At 37.3% G+C, this 12,456-nt stretch overlaps 1 non-coding gene across 1 annotated transcript; it reads right to left on the reverse strand.

Annotated features, from left to right (window-relative positions):
* Positions 1 to 832: 832 nt before the first annotated feature.
* On the reverse strand, positions 833 to 905 carry TRNAA-AGC (transfer RNA alanine (anticodon AGC)). The gene has a single exon. It is a non-coding gene; the product is annotated as a tRNA-Ala (tRNA).
* Positions 906 to 12,456: the final 11,551 nt, after the last annotated feature.

The following is a 12,456-nucleotide window of genomic DNA, read 5'->3' on the forward strand; positions in this document are numbered from 1 at the left end:
TCTTCCAATGGAGTCTAATAAAGCGTTTGTCCATTAGAATAGGTTGGAATTAAATTCTTTATAGTTCGAGATAATAGTTGTATTCTTTAAGTCATTGAGACTAGTGTTACTAGTACTTGTTAGTATATTTGAGTATAAATATTAAAATGATTAGTTATTAAATATTGTTTGAATTAAAGCGTTTATAATTCAAATGATCTTCATAACATAATTCATAAAAAAATAAATAAAATAATTAGGAAGCATTTATGTGCTAGATCAAAATAAGATGCATAAAAAGAACTTGCTGTAATTATTTCATTCATCGACCTTTAATCTTAAAAGTAACTTAAAATATTGCAATATTGTGATTCAATCGCCTATTATGAAATTAGGCCCGAACTAAATAAATAATATTTAAAAGATGGAAAAATTCATAAGCCAACCAAAATATGTATTCAAGAATTCACAACAACAATCACAAACAATATTAATTAGCATCTTGTCTTTTGGTTTGTCACATTTTCAAACATGAACAAACCTCAATTTCGAGTCGGTGAGTATTATGGATCTTTTGAGGAATTCATCAAATTCCCTCTCCACAAGAAGCAGTATAACTACTAGATTGCTCTACTAGATTGCTTTCAACTCATACTTCAAAAAATAATTTTTCTCTTTTGGAGATTCTAGCCATACTAGATTGCTTTCAACTCATACTTCAAAAAATAATTTTTCTCTTTTGGAGATTCTAGCCTAATAATCCTTATATAAGTATCTTTTCTTTTTCTCTCGTACCTACCTTATACATAACATGTTAAATTAACTCATACTTAAAAAAATAATTTATCTCTTTTGGAGATGCGGGGTATCGATCCCCGTACCTCTTGCATGCTAAGCAAGCGCTCTACCATCTGAGATACATCCCCACAATTTTTGCATCACAAAACCTTAAATTTCCCGTCATCAATAATAGTGAAAATGAAGAAATATTTCTACCCAACATGTCATGAATAAGGAAAAATTGAAAATAAATAATATATTTAATAATAGATAGTCTTAATTTTGGAGATGCGGGGTATCAATCCCCATATCTGAGCTACATCCCCATGATTTTTACATCATAAAACCATAAATGTCCCATCATCAATAATAGTGAAAATAAAAAAATATCAAAATATTAATAACAAATAGTTTGGTTTGGTGATGCGGGGCATTGATAATTGTGAAAATGAAAAAATATAATAACAAAAAATACTTTCTTTTGGAGATGCGGGTTATCAATCCCCGTATAACTCGCATGCAAAGCGAGCGCTCTACCATCTAAGCTACATCTCCACAATTTTTACGTCACAAAACCCTAAATGTCTCGTCATGAATAATAGTGAAAATGAAAAAAATATCGCTACTCATTATGTCATAAATAAGGAAATATTGAATAGAAATAAAATAGTAATAACGAATAGTTTCTTTTGGAGATGCGAGGTATCGATCCCCGTATCTCTCGCATGCTACATTCACACAATTTTACATCAAAAAACTCTAATCTTCCCGTCATCAATGATATTGAAAGTGAAAAACTATCCCCGCTCATTATATCGTAAATAAGGAAAAATTTTAAAAAAAACTAATATATTTAGTGATCGTTTTCTTTGTTGATGCATGGTATCGATCCCAGTACTTCTCACACGGGATGCAAACGCTCTACCATCTAAGCTATATCCTCAAGATTTTTATGTGACAAAATCTTAAACATCTCGTCATCAATAATAGTGAAAATAAAAAAATAACACTATTCATTATGTCATAAATAAGGAAAAATTGAATAGAGTTTTAGTCCAATTGGGAGTTTGTTGGGTTTTATGTCCTAAAACTCATAGTTGGTAAACAAAAACATATTCTATTTTCAATAAAGTTATTATTGTTGTTTATTCAGTAAAAATTGTTATCGAATAAAGTGAACTTTACGATCATTAATCTAAATCCAATAAACTAAGAACACTCTGGCTATAGTATGATTACTTGAACTATATGTAAAGACATAAGAGTGGATCAAGTTCAAGTATATAGTCAAAATGATCTATAGTATAAGGATAAGGCTGAGTACCTTGGGGACACTATGGATGCGGCCCACTTTTGTATATGATATAAACAATGTGTTCACTAAATTGTACATGTGGAGACATGTGAGTGGGGGCGTCCTATGCAATGAGTATTGCATAAGATCGGACCATGAAGAAAACCACTCTCACTTTATAATGTCGTTTACTGTTGAGACTGATTTTCTTTTCATTCGATAACCTAGGTAACTCGGTTTTAATCTTGAGCTAACCATGAACTCCTGTTTATTCGAAATTATCCTTAGATTTGCACAGGTGAGAGTGGCTCTAGTTCGCTGACTCAATAGGCCTCCCATTTCAGGGGTAAGACTGAGTGAATGGCTGGGGACGTGGGGTGCAAGATGGAATTCACTCCTACCCACTTTTAGGGATAGAAGAAAGGTAGTTCCCTTAAGCACTGACTCCAGGTCTTGAACAAGGGGCCCCATCCTCTCATTGTCTTGAGAGGGATTCGGTTTACTGGTTGGACCACAAACCAATTGTTCATTAGAGGATCAGTGAGACATAAGGAACAAGAAGTAACTTTAGGGGTAAAACGGTAAATTGACCCAGCTCTAGTTACGAACACCCTGTGAACTAAACCATAGAACAGTGTGACCAGCTCTAGGATATTACTTCTTGTTAGGCTATAGTGGAGTGTCCTAGTAGTTACCGAATGTTGGTTAACAAGGTTGATAAGTTTAGCCGGTTAATCTTGGATCGTTGGAGCCCATGATCTATAGGTCCATTAGGTCCCTCTGCTAGCTCATATCGGACTAAACCATAGAACAGTGTGACGAGTGAGTTCGAAGTGTTCGAATTCAAATTAGGGAATATGCGCTACATATACACGATATATTTAACCACATTTTTGTTTTATTTACGAATTAAACAAAAAGAGAGAATTTGAGATTATTTAAATATCTTAATCAATTATGTGCCGGAATTGATTGTGATTGGCATTTGAATTAATATTAAATATTAATTAAATAGTTTAATTAATCATTTAATGTTACTTTAATTTGAAATTAATTATTCAAATTAATTGTTGAATTAAAATGAAGAAAGTCAAAATGTTGACTTCATTTAATGGAAAAATCCACAAGTTTGAGTGGAATTTTGAGGTGTCAAAATTTGGTTTAACCAAACTTGCATGCTTGCCAAATAAACCCCACAAGTTTGAGTGGAATTTTGAGTGTCAAAATTAGGTTAACTCAAACATGCAAGCTTGCCACATAATCCCAAACATTTGAGTGGAATTTTGAGTGTCAATCCCGTTCTAAGGCCGGAGGATAGTGGAGAAGACACTCATGATGGTTCGAAATCGGTTCGTGAGGAAAAAGGAGTTTGAACTACAAAAGGTTAGTATTCAAACTCATTAAGTTTTAATACTTATGAACATGATAGTTATTTACTATAATTGATTTCTATTGTTTTTTCTTCTCTGTACACTAATTAACTTCTATTGTTTTTTCTTCTCTCTCTACAGTAATTAACTTCTATTGTTTTTTCTTCTCCGTCTACCGTAATTAACTTCTATTGTTTTTTCTTCTCCGTCTACAGTAATTAACTTCTATTGTTTTTTCTTCTCTCTCTACAGTAATTAACTTCTATTGTTTTTTCTTCTCCCTCTAGAGTAATTAACTTCTATTGTTTTTTCTTCTCTCTCTACAGTAATTATCGCAAACCCTATGTAAATAATTTAACAGCGGTCTAACCCTATCCTATGTAAATAATTTAACAGCGGTCTAACCTTATGTAAATAATTTAACAGCGGTTCTAGATCAATTTAACAGCGGTCTAGATCTAGAAGATATAATAATAATTGTTCATGGATTTCATTAACAAAGAAAATAAATGAAATAATGACGATACATTCCATAAACAACTTAATATATAGTTCATAGTAAAGCCTTTGGTCTAGTGGTATGATTCTTGCTTTGGGTGCAAGATGTGTCGAGTTCAATTCTCGAAATGCCCCTCCAAAAAAGAAAAAAAAGCATAATTTTGAAAGGAAAAAAAAATTTATAAAATAGTTATCAATGGTGCCTAACCAAAAGGAATGTGGTCTAAGTGGTATGATTGTCGTTTTGGGTGTGAGAGGTGGTCTCAAGTTTGATTCTCAAAATGCCCTCAACAATATTATATCAAAATGAATTATGCAAGATAATATGATTTAAAATGTGGTTTTCAAACATTGAACGAGAAGATGAGAATAAAGAATGAAACATATTCTTGGTAGAATAAAGATCATAGATGAGAATAAAGAATGAAACATATTCTTGGTAGAATAAAGATCATTTTAAAATGTGGTTTTCAAACATTGAACCGAGAAGATGAGAATAGAGAATGAAACATATTCTTGGTAGAATAAAGATCGTCTCGAGCCAGACTTCAAAAAGAGCATTACACAAATTGTTCTATTGTATTCTTTCTAGGAACTTTTCATTATGTTATCTGCTGTCGTCAAATAGGTCATCTGTTGTCACAATCCCTTTAAGGAAGATGCACCCAAATAATCGATGAAGAAGTTTCAGAGAGCCATAGGTTCGAATCCTGTCACCTTGATGTGGTATTCAAAGGGGCCGAAGTGCAAAGCCCCATAGTTTATCCGTGGTCAAGAAGGCAGGCATGTTGTCCGCCGTCGTCACATAGGTCATCTTTCGTCACAATCTTTTTAAGAAAGATGCGCCCAAATAACCGATGAAGAAGTTTCAGAGAGCCATAGGTTCGAATCCTGTCACCTTGATGTGGTATTCTCAGGGGGCGAAGTGCAAAGCCCCATAGCCTATCCGTGGTCAGGAAGGCAGGCGAACCGCGCACACTGAAAAAAAAAAAAAGAAGATCTTCTTTTCTATCACACATACAATTTTCATTCTTTTGTCTTTTGAAACCCCTTTACCTTATTAGTCATCAAGCAGGTTTTTGGTAACATATATCGAGATAATTATTATGAAAAAGCTATTCCACTAGTGTGACTTAGATACCCTTTCTTTGTGGTATCAGTCATGCTATTTCAATAGCCTGAACTCATCATAGCCTCTCCCATCGGTTCTGAAGACTCCTTCGGCATCAATGTGCTCCAATTAAAGAGATCAGGTCCTTTCTTGAACCAGAACCGGGCATAAAACGCCGAGGAGAAAGTCGAAAGTGAGCTATTTTCGCGTATACGCAATCTTGAAACCCAATTAGCTCACGAACTGTCTCATCAACCCTGGCGAGTATGAGTGCTTGGTAAAAGAGAATGTCGAATGAGAAAGACATTCGATTACGACAACATTCGCAACTACCAAAGTGCACTAAACCTAGTAGAGATCTTCGACCAAACGATAATGGAACTTCAAGCCCATTTAATCAATCTGCTCTGTATCTTATTGTTGACCGAATCGGATGCACGCTAGGCCTAAATTCTCTCTTAGTCACCCGGAGATGAAAGGAAGATCAGATCCGAAGTTTATGAATCGAAGAGAAAGTGGATCTGAGTTCTACACGCTTTCATTTTCAAAAGCTTCGCTTGCCTACGGTACTTTATTCAGGATGTGCAACAATACAGTCATCTCTCAGCCGTGTATAGAGAATTTCTTGATCATTTCCTTGGCAGATAACACAAATGAAATTGCTTCCCTGACCGCCCATCTTATGAGTCCATTCTTGTTTTGTTGGTTTGTTGTACTATTCTATACCTCTCTCGATTGATAGAAAGACGTTCGGGAGCTGGGAGGGCCTATCGTGAGGGAACTTTCCTTTTCATGGTAGGCAAAAGTAAAGTGGAAGCTGCATATGTCCACGGTGATCAAGGCAGAGCGACTCCTTTAAAAGAGGTTGGTTTTATCGAAAATGTTAGATCCGCTTTTGTTAAAGAAAAAATAGGAGCTCTTGGTTTGGCTGATGTCGATTAGTATCGCAATGCGAACTCAACTCAGGATGAGGATTCCGCTTTTCATACTGCTACTATGAGCCGAAAGAGCTGGTAAGCCATCTCGCTAAACGAAAAGAAAAAGCACGTACGGGTTGACCTTGTTACAAGGGGCGGGGGCAGCCAAAGAAGGTCAGTCGGACTAGGTTAGGACCCTTGATCCGGTTCAGCTAGGTTCTTCCATGTGAGAATGTATGCGTATCGGTATCCTCTTTAGGACCGGTTGCTTCCTCTTTTTGTTTATACGTTCGGAGAAACCTGCTAGGCCCGCCTTTCTTACCAGGTGTGATTCAATCTTTCAGCTAAGACTGTCACAGCCCAAAATTTGAATCTTGAAATTAAGAGCCGGACCAACAGACTATGCAATGAAATCGTGTAAGAACCAATAGAGAAACGAGATTACACAAAAGAAAACTTTAACAATTATGAAGGAGGTTTAAAATCCAAAACAAGGTGTTCAAATATGAATAGTAAGTAAGCGGTTTACAAAACGATGCATGACAAATCTAAACAAAATTATGCACAGACTCCTAGACGCCCCGGGACACTCCTCTGTGGCATTAAGATTCAGCATACATTCCTGCCTCGATCCCTGGCCTCACTCGCCTGAAAAAAAAGAGTAGAAAGGAATGAGTATAAAAGAATACTCAGTAAGCAGCCTACTTGTAGGCTCTTTTCGCATCCTTATCTTAGTAGGTAACCACGGTCTTTCTCGGGTTTCTAAGCAGGGTGATCTAAGCTACAACTCTCTTTTCTGTATCATAAAAGGCTTGCCCATCTTATGCAGTGAAATGATCAGTGTCCTAAGGTGAGGCGCGACCTCATAAGCAAATCTGAGGGGATCGTATGGCTGGATCTGAATACGTGACTCTCTCTCTGAACATCATCCGTGGAGGTTAACTGACGACCCTCACACGGGACCATACATCCACAAAACGGGGTGCGACCCCCTATGTGCCGATCAACTACTGAGTCATTCTAAGTGGCTCCACGTCCCCCGCTCAGGGACGGGTTTCTACGGCCCAGGAGTCCTGTTCAGAAGACCCTTTAGCTATCACCACTAGGTCTGGACACCTGTCACACTTCCCTATCCGGATCTGCAAAGCTCAACGTCACCGTACCGAAGCTCTATCTCGACGGTATGGTATCGGAGGAGAGAGGGAAGTGGAGGTTCTGATGACACTATCTTCATTACTCAACTCTAGCGGGCTACCCACAGTTACCGTGGTGACCTATTATTCTTTCTAGGGTGGAACTTGGTGCCTTAGACTTAGATTCGTGTTTCTCTAGGATTCTCGTGCCTGGTGTCACAAACCTATCGGGTTTGGAATTCTGGGTTCTGGTTCCGCCGATAATCATTTCGTGGGTCTAATTGCACGGTATTCTAGAGGTCCCCCAATCTAGGGTCTCGTCTCGCTTATTTAGCCATAAGCATCCTAATCTAAGCTCATAATTTCTTCCTATTCATCAAGAAAGATAATCCAAGCAATCATCATACAATAGAGTTTACATGCAGCAGTTCATGCAAAATTATCAAACATGCTCAACGGGAAGATAACGTCCATCTTTACCCGGAGCGCAGATTTCACAAGTTTCCCAACCTCCTCATGCATACATACATTATCAGAGTCTCAACCAAAACAGATTTAATACACATTTGTATCTAGCTTTCCATAATCATCTTATATTCGCAGTTTCTATAATAACACTATAAGTTAGGCTAGCTAATTTCATAGGTGGTAGCATGCATGCTTGTTCCTAGCGGTTCCTACAAGTACTGCTCGTGGAAATCCAAATGGCTACTTACTTGGTCGACGCGTGCCTTCCCGAGTTCGAGTTTTCTTGACGGAATGGATTCCAACAATTCTGGAATTTTCTTCATAGGTCCTAATTCACATAATAATAGGGTCAGCATCAAAATCGGGTCGGAAAACAAGCAAACAGAGACTGAATGGGAAGAAAAACGGTGCCTCACGCGCCCCCACGCGCGACGCACGCGCCCCACGTGCGACGCACGTGCCCCCACGCGCGACGCACGCGCCCTGGAAGGTCACAACGCGCGCGTGCCCTACACGCTTCTCCCCCACGCAGGCGCGGGTCAGAGGCACCGATCGGGCGCTTCGCGTGCGGCGCGGGTCGGGCCGGCCGGGTCCGCGCGCCTGACGCGTGCCCGCTGTCGGGTGAGGATGCGCCTCACTAGCCAGTGATCGACACGTGTCGATCACCGGTTCCGCCGCTCTCCTCCGCACGCCGTCCGACGCGTGGCGGCCTCCACCCTCTCTCCTGCCTTCATTTTCCAGGTCTCTTTCCCGTTTCGATCTATTTTCTTCCGATTTTTTTATCTTCTAATCCGTAATCCGATTCGTTAAATTTTCTGCACGAAACTTGTAGACCTCATATTCTACTCCTTGGAAAGAATTTTCTTAAATTTTTCTGACGATCACAGAACTTATTATTTGAGTTCAAATTCGGAGAAAAACACAAGTTCTTACCGAAATCACGTTATCTTTAAACTCCGATTCGAACGCCGATCTTGGCCGCCTTCACTTCAGAACTTAACTAGATAGCGCGGTTGGGGGTAAGAGTCCAAGGATCAACACAAAACGTTGCTAGCACACGAAAATCTTGATGACTTCTCAATGTAGATACTCGTGGACTAACCTGAAGTTCTTGAACGTTTTGTCGAAATAGGAAGGTGCGATTCGTGAGAGCACCTTGCCTCGAGCTATTCAACGGTTTAGATTGGGGACTCGGTTCTCCAGCGTCGGTTCTGATGCGATCTCCTCCCCTTCCTCAAAACCCTAATCTTCTTTCCCTCTTCTTTCTCTTTTCCCCATTTTAACTCAGCCAAAACAGGCCCCTCAACTAATAAGGGCGAAATGACTAGTTTGCCCCTATTGTAACCATTTTTTTTTTCGGGCGCTACAAAAACTTTCCTATCGTCCGACGAAAAAGGTAGGAGTACGACTACCTTTTCCTTTTCTTGCCCGAGCCAAGGGATCATTCAGTTTCTACCAAAAAGTTTGCTATCTATTAGTTGCCGTAATCGAATGTATTTCTCATTTCATGTTAGCTCCTCCAAGAGCTTCCTGGTCCGTAGTAGACGAAACCTTGGACTTCTATCGGACTTATAGTATTGCCTGGTGAACTCGCTGTTGAGGGTTGGCCTTACAGGAGATCAAGCAGCCTTTCTTTCCCTACCTGGTATGCTTTCCCGATTTTCGTGCAACTAGCCAACTAGCCAAAGAGAGAGGGAGAGGGATCATGTCAATCAATTTGTATGTGCATTTTGTCCGTCCTGTACTTGCCTGCTTAGCTTTCTTATCCAACATCTCCAGTTTTCCACGAACCAAGAGGTCCTGCTTATCCATACCCAATAGTCACACTTTCAGCGACTAAACGTAATGTAACGATAGGATACGAGAAGGATGCACTAAACGTAATGTAACGATAGGAGTAAGACATGTTCATGAAACGTTATGGTTTGGTTACGTATCGAAGTGCTATGGGTATGACAGATTGATAAAAACGACATCGACATGATGGATTCATAAAACAATACGATTAGGTTATGGGTAGAAAGGGATAGAATTATGATAGATTGATAGAACGATAGCGTTAGGATACGTTCCTGTAACGTTATGACTAAGGTACATTCAGGTAATGACACAACTATGATATGTCTAAGGACGTTAAGGCTATGATAAATTAGGGAAGGATATAACCACAAAGTTTTTACGATATGATATGATTATGATACAACATGTAAAGGATGGATATATATCCAACAAGTGTCAAAGAGGGACGTGAGAATAAATTATTCTCAAGCTTTCTTTACATCGGTCAAAGAGTATTTGATAAGCTTTCAAAATTAAGGGTTTTCTTTTTTCTTCTTCCTTCTTTCTCCCTTTTCACGTTTAATTTTTTTTAAATAAAAAAAGTTTAATGTGAGAATGAAGAAGTTAGAAAGGAGGAAGAAATGAATGTAAATGATGATTATCAGCAATATGAGTTGTGTCAATACCACACCGTTATCAAGAGGAAGTAAAGTATAGTAGAATAGATCAAGCGATCCATTTGTTGAGAGTACGGTAAGAGACACACAAGTAATAATGTTGGATATAACTACTCTTTCACATCTGAGGGATGAGTCTCATAGATCCAACTACAATATCAAAGAAACTTCAGGTGGTAGTGATTGCTTGCATTGGTGTATCTGTGGTATCCCAACCACATGTAACATGATTTTTCTTGCTTAAATATAGCTACATTTGTCTTAAAAGTTCACTTTTGAGTAATCCTGGAAGGCTTCTTAATTTGCAGCCTCTGATGAAGATGACCACTCCGAGGTGGGTTTGTTAGTGAAGACGCAATTATATAATCAGGGTTTTATATCAATGGTTCCATTTATATCTATAAATGAAATTTGTGGTGTATTTTTTGGAAATTCAACAATAATTATCGGTTACTTGGTTACCATTCTAAAGAAATTCAACTTTCGACCTTTTGTGGATGCTAAAAGCTACTTGCAAAATACTGTCGATTATGATCCATAATACTCACCGACTCGAAATTGAGGTTTGTTCGTGTTTGAAAATGTGACAAACCAAAAGACAAGATGCTAATTAATATTGTTTGTGATTGTTGTTGTGAATTCTTCATCTTTGAATACATATTTTGGTTGGTTTATGAATTTTCCATCTTTTAAAAATATTGTTTATTTAGTTCGGGCCTAATTTTATAATAGTCCATTGAATCACAATATTGCAATATTTTAAGTTACTTTTAAGATTAAAGGTCGATGAATAAAGTAATTACGGCAAGTTCTTTTTATGCATCTTATTTTGATCTAGCACATAAATGCTTCCTAATTTTTTTATTTACTTTTTTATGAATTAGGTTATGAAGATCATTTGAATTATAAACGCTTTAATTCAAACAATATTTAATAACTAATCATTTTAATATTTATACTCAAATATACTAACAAGTACTAGTAACACTAGTCTCAATGACTTAAAGAATACAACTATTATCTCGAAATATAAAGAATTTAATTTCAACCTATTCTAATGGACAAACGCTTTATTAGACTCCATTGTAAGATTTCACTTCATCAATTTAAGTAGCGTTCAACTACAACTATAAATATCAAATTCTTAAGTATTCATGAACAAAATCGGCCTAACAATGTCTCTGGGAACTATTTACCAAAGGTGTTAGAATGAGCCGTGTGGAAGGGTTGCCTTTAGATGCTTTAGTACCAATTAAGGATGTCAATATCCTAGTAGTGCGGAATGCAGTAACATTCGTAGTTTAAATGAATAACGAGAATAGTGGACATCGTTTCATCTACAAGCGTGTGGTAAACAGTCTGGTTGGTATGACTAGAGAACGTCATCTTCGCAGAATTTATATTATTGTGATAGAAATTATAAATAACGATGATATTCCTTGGTCTTTTATTACAAAGGTGCAGAACTTTCTTTTTGTGCATGTGATATATCCATCGCCACCTACTCATAAGCTCTCATCTTTTAAAAAAGTTCTCGAGTTCCTTGTCCACAAGTAGCAATACAACTACTAGAATGTTATCTCTACTTATAATAAGCCCTCTCTCTCTCTCTCGAAATATATATGTGTGTGTTTGTGGATGTATTACTCTCTTTTATTAATGAAATATGACATAGTCATAATGATATTATGAGTATCTTTTCTATCCCTCCCTTCCTTATTGCTATATAAAGAATACGAAGATTATAAGTAAAAGTTTACAAGTAATTTGTTACTTTTGAACTTAAAAGGCTTATAATTCAATTTATCTTTGTTATCAACAATAATTATCAAACAGTATATAATTTTGTCCAAGTAAGGTCGTTTCTCATTCCCTATATGATATCATAACACAAAATCGAGCGGAAGGGTTAACAATAAAATGATAACAAAAACCCATTCGTCGAACTAACTATAAAGGAAGGGTTGGTTGGAAACCATGTCTATACTTCTTTGCTTTAATCACAAGTAACTAAAGATATACAAGAACAACAAAATATGCTATGCCTAGTCAAAACATAAAAATTGTATTGCCATGTTATAGTTAATGAATATGGTATGCACAAAGATCCGACGTCACACTTCATGATTGGAGACAAATTCAGTGAGCTATGGTCGTCCATACCGTCCTTTGGTCCAATTATGTCAAGCAAATTTTGCAGCAAGCAAAGAGTTTTTAATAAGTTCGCTATTGCAAAGAGTTCGGTTTAAGGCACAAATGTCTCTTATGTGAAAGGAGAACCAATTCAACAAGATTTAAGTAACCATGAATAAGACACATGATACAACTTGTAAACCAAACGATGTCCATGACTCTTGTTATTATCTTCCACTACAAACCTTCTAGCCTATTGCACTTTTTTTTCATTGACATCCTTAATTGAAATTTGAATTGAAGGAAACACTTCTCCA

The sequence above is a fragment of the Cucurbita pepo genome, chromosome 10, assembly GCF_057944985.1.
Source record: "Cucurbita pepo subsp. pepo isolate OVF chromosome 10, ASM5794498v1, whole genome shotgun sequence".
In the NCBI taxonomy this organism is placed as follows: domain Eukaryota; kingdom Viridiplantae; phylum Streptophyta; class Magnoliopsida; order Cucurbitales; family Cucurbitaceae; genus Cucurbita; species Cucurbita pepo.